This window comes from Austrofundulus limnaeus, unplaced genomic scaffold (assembly GCF_001266775.1).
Source record: "Austrofundulus limnaeus strain Quisiro unplaced genomic scaffold, Austrofundulus_limnaeus-1.0 Scaffold64, whole genome shotgun sequence".
In the NCBI taxonomy this organism is placed as follows: domain Eukaryota; kingdom Metazoa; phylum Chordata; class Actinopteri; order Cyprinodontiformes; family Rivulidae; genus Austrofundulus; species Austrofundulus limnaeus.
Window position 1 is genome coordinate 1,555,075 of NW_013952466.1, and position 5,341 is coordinate 1,560,415.

The 5,341-nt window shown below is 41.9% G+C and overlaps 1 protein-coding gene across 1 annotated transcript in view; it reads right to left on the bottom strand.

Annotated features, from left to right (window-relative positions):
* Nucleotides 1-5,341, bottom strand: part of LOC106518627 (pleckstrin homology domain-containing family G member 1) — a gene marked incomplete at its 3' end in the record, with an annotated part of 44,958 nt that overhangs the window by 30,810 nt on the left and 8,807 nt on the right.

Consider the following 5,341-nt stretch of genomic DNA (forward strand, 5'->3'; position numbering starts at 1 on the left):
AGACAAGATGGCGGCTGCCTGTAGTGGCGACCCGCGACCATGGAGATATAAACAGTTTTTTAAAGGTAAAAATAATAAAACAAGGTCTTTGTCTGCAATGATTAGACATGTTTTTTATTATTGTCATTATTGATTATCTCAATTTCGGCTAAAAGAATTGACAAAATCCTACACACTGTGCCTTTAAGATGGCCTCTAATAACTTTGTAATCCTTAATACAGACTGCATGATGAGGGTAAAATCTACAACTAAAAATTTAGCAGTGAGGAAAACTCTAACAGGAAAAGACGTTAGAATTCAAATTAAAGGCAAYATGCATGAATTTTTAATAGCTTCCCTGCAACAGCAAACACAATACCACTTTCATATTCTTACAGTCCCCATCTGTTTAACATCCTAATTCCTGACATTCTTGCTAACCACAGTTTGACCACTTGCCACTTGAGGGATCCTCATAGATTTGTCCTCAGCTTCACCCAAAGTGTGTTCTCCCTCACAAAAAGCAGGAGGAGGAAACAAATCTGACAAGAAACTTTGAAGTTAAATGTTTAAATAATGTGTGTTGATTCGTCATGCAGAGAGCACTCTGAGTCATGAATGGAAGTTATGTTTCTTTGGAAGACAGACCTGTTTTTATGCCCCTACAGGAGCGTCTCCTGTATTCTGTCTCACAACCTGGTTTGTGTGCAGAAGTTTTAGCACGTTAGTACAGCTGTGGTAAAACCAAACATTCACCAGGCTTCCAAGTTCCCCGTCACATTTTAGAAGGTTCGTTTCACACAAATGCTTTGATAGGGAGAACAGTAGGCAAACAAAAATGAAGAAGAGAGAGGAAAGCAGCAGTGAGCCTCATCCCATCACAGTGGGAGTTTAACACCCGTCTGATACACAGGGCACTACGGGACAGCTTCCTCCCCCAGCAGCTCCGGCCCATACTCAACCTTTCTTACATCAAAACATCATAGATCAGAAGATCGTTTTCAAAAACATGAAACGCAAAACCGAGAACACAGTGAAAGACCCGCAAACCAACTCTCTCCCSTTTCAAACAGGTGCCTTGAAGGTGCTTTTGCCACACCTCTTTGGAGATCTGGCATTCTTAGGGGCTCGACACACGGGCAGCGACAAACTACATCGATTRACGGCTGTCATCGCAGCCAGGGTGAAACCCAACACGCGGGACGCGATAGCGATCGCAGCGTTGCGAATCGCGCTCTCAGGTCGCTTGTCTTCACAAAATTTGATTGGTTCTTGACTCTGAAGGCGGGTGTGCATTACGGACGTGTAAACTAAACAAATCTTAGAAAAGCAAACACACATCAAGATACAGTTTTATGAGGAAAAACTTACCATAAACTTCACCCTGGTGCCAACAAATTCCCACAAAGCTTTTTAGTAATCACTTGGTGAAAGTGTTGGCTAACGGCAGTGTGTAGCATACTCTCCTCTCATTGGTCAGTCAATGAAACCCTCGCTGATTGGTTGTACGCTAAGCGACAGCGACAAAAGTTGAACATTTTTCAACTTTCATATGTCGCGTCGCAAGCTCGCGTGTGCACGTCTACGTGTACGAGCGCGAAATTTCACATGCACTATTTTCGCCGGTCGCTTAGCTGGAGGAGGGCAAGAGATTGTCGCCTCACCACACAGGCTCCATAGGAAATGAATGGAGAGCGAGCGACGTCGCCTCCCGTGTTTCGAGCCCTTCAGACCCCATCAGAGGATCACAGGTCAGACTCTGGCAGCTATCCCTCAAAAAAACTGCGCCCGAGTATCACTTCTACGTCCCGATTGCGCTGCCACCTGGTGCACAAAGAGAATTTCCCTTTACAGGAATCTTCCTTGGAAATGAGTCACTGCATGTTTCTGTGTCCATCCGAACGTTTGGGGTCCCAGGCCTGACCCAGTTTTTCACAATACGTACCAGTGTTTCCATCCAATTCTAATTCAAATTTTGAGCAAATTTTTAAAATTTCGCAAAAAGGAAAAAAAACGAAGAAATGCGAATCAGACGTTTCCATCAACTGGCTTGAAGCGAATGAGTTACGTCAGATGTGTGTAGTAAACAGGAAGTAAAGTCGCATCTCAGGAAAATGGAGAGAACTTATCAGGATATCAGTTATCAGGTTCCTACTATCGGGACAGTTGTAATTATTCTGTCATCAACTAGTTTTGGCGATTTTACATGCGGTTGGGAGACGTAGAGAAAGAAATGCAATTCTTTTATGGGAGTAACTGCGAATACGCCGACAGCGGGATGCGGTTCCACCTGCAGTCTCTCTGATACCGGTACCGATTTCAGACAGACAGCGGGAACAGTTGGTCAACATGTGAGGTAAATGTTCGCTACRTCAGAACTTATTCGACAAATGTGYTTCCATCTCCTTTTGCGCATCAACTCTTTTWCGAAAAAAMCCMAAAAYCMMCYYMKKSSRRSGKWWYMAMYTTKRWKSMRAWTWRRRGRARKTTTTTTTTTAATCAAGCCGTTTCCATCCACCTTTTCTGATGCGATACTTCAAAATGCGMATTAAAAAATCTTGATGGAAACACGGCTTTTGAAGGATCAGAAAGCGAAGGAATCTGCTGAGCAAAACCAATGGTGCATAAATAAACCAACAAAACAAAGGGCTTTATTACGTAAACCRTGGCATTATCTTTGCTCTTTGATAAATCTTTCTTATCACAATGTTACCAGTCTATGTACCTGCTTCACACAAAAATGAATTATGTTTCAGAAGATAAGGCTAACAAAGTAAATGACTTAATGGTCTTATCGCTGACGACTGCAGCCAGATATGGGCGGGCAGAGTGCACAAACCTGCACACACACTAACATACAAGGAGGGCAAACACAAATCCCGAACATCACAAAAAGGTTTCTCCGTCTTGTGTTTGCCCGACCCCCTCCTTCCCACCGCCCAGCTTCATGTTTGGGGCACACCCTGTCGGTTTCCTGGGTGAACCGRCTCTTTTCTCCTTCTCCCTGACATCAACAATCACCCTCTCAGCACCCACACACACAAACCAAAAGTAAAGATCAAGCTTCAGTTACCTGCTGTCCAGATTATGTTCAACATGATCCTGGYAAATGATCTTTAATTATGGTCCTAAGCATGCAGGCTTGGACTGTTCCTCCTTTGTGCATGTCTGTGTGCTGGTTGTCTCTGCATGTGCACGTGAGAGATTAGGATTTCTTGCCAGAAGAAGAAGAGAGCATGAATATAAGTGAGTGTCCGAGCAACCTGCCCTAAAAGTCTGGCTTTCATTAAAGCTCAGACAAAGAGAAAAGGATTTCATTAGTTCAGCATCAGGGCTGACTGAAAGGAAAACAGTGTCAGTCAGAGGGAGCAAGTCTGGAGGCAACAACTGCAAAAACTGTGATTATTAGAAAAATGCAGGATCCTTTGAGTTACAAAACCATCACATAAAAATAAACATCAACACTGGAATGTTCAGGTATTCTGGAGATTTTTGATCAACAAGTTTGCAGAYGACTTGACTGTGATCACTTTAACCAACAAKAACAACGAGTCAATATACACAGAGRAGTGCAACAGCTACTAGACAAGTGCAAAGTCAAGAACCCATTTATGAACATGGATCAAACTATAAAGACGGTTAACAACTTCAGGAGACAACGTGACCATTCTCCACTGAACATGAACAAATGGTTTGAGGAGATGGTCAAGACCATACAAACCACTGATATTTATTTAGARTTGAACCTCTCTAGCATCCTCAACACAAAGTTCCATTTAAAAATCCATTAAGGTTTCATACTATGGAGGGACTATCAAGAGCATCCTGAGCAGCTGCAACACCACACAGGACCACAAAACCCTACAGAAAATAGTAAGAAAAGCTGAAAAAAATCACCGGAGTCTGTTTTCCCCCCATTGTAGACCTCTGTCACACACAATGCATCTATAAAACCACAGGTATATAAGAGGTAGAGGTGTACAAATACATGTGGATCAATATCATATACCCATCTGAGCATATTTCGCATCATATCAATCACAGACTTGAGTGTTCACTTGAATGGACAYCGTTTCATGACAGGTTTTGTGATTTTATCATCATCCACACAAATCGATATAATATTGTATTGTGATAAAGTTGGTGGTTTATACCCTTAATAAYGAGGACTCACTGCTTGAACACAAACTGTTTATTCTCTGGAAAGAGGTGCCAAAGCATCCAAGTCTTCGAGACCACGGTTTCCCAAACTTTTCAGCTTTAGACCCACAAAATAACAGGAGCAGCAGACCTGTTCTCTCAACTATTTTTGGTTAATAAACTGGGCGGTAAACTGGTTCGTACCGAAAATCAGTTTTTATTTTTGTTATGATACAAATTTTCTGAATACCTACTCCGCGGTTTACACGTTCGGAACATTACGTCACGACCGCCATTGAACTGTTTCACGGGGGGACACTTTTCCTTGCAGCACCACTACGAGCATTAGCAAGCTAATGTTATTGTTGGAGCAGCTTTCTCTATAACTGGTGGCGATTTCACTGCTTATTTTGACTGACTTTTTAAAAAATACGCTCCTGTTTTTGCAATCGCTGAACGTAGTATACACCTCTTCAGTGCCGTGAACGGCTACATTTCATGTGCAACGTAAATATATGGAAACGCTAACGTGCTTCTTTTGTGAAAAGCTTGGCGAAAGTGGTTTTGTAGCTACTGGGTGAGTTGTTGGGTGCACAGAGGCTGAGTCGTCCCATTAAGCTTTATTAAATTAGACGATAGACCTGATATGATCTTTGCTCAAGCCTCGTCTTTCACGATTGTACCAAAATGCGTGACCACTGTCTACAATCAGGCAAAGAAGAAAAGACGTGTAAAGGAGAGAATCAGCTACATGGAGGTACAGTAAAAGAAATAGTTTCTGTATTGCAGAAAAAGAGTAACTTCAGCTGACTGTGGTTTGTTAACCAATAAGCAAGATTTGTACTTTTTATTATCAGCTGAGCTGTGATGAAAAGAATACTGTGATACCGGTGTAATTGTTGAAAATACCTTGATATGAAATTGGGGTCATAATGCTCAGCTCAATGATAAACATTGGTGTCAACTTTGGGAACCAAGGCTCTAAACTGTGCAACAGTCTCTTCTAACCATTAGACTTTTGGATATCCAGTGATCTTAGTAAAAGTCAGAACACGGACATTGCAATAAATCTAAACCAGGGGTGCCCAAACATTTTCCCTGAGAGGGCCAAAATTAAAATGAATCTGAGGGCCGCTGGCCAAATGCAATAATATAAGAAATGCAAATACTTCAGTAAAGTTGTTTTATTTTTTATGATTAAGCTAGCAGCGAGTGTGGTTG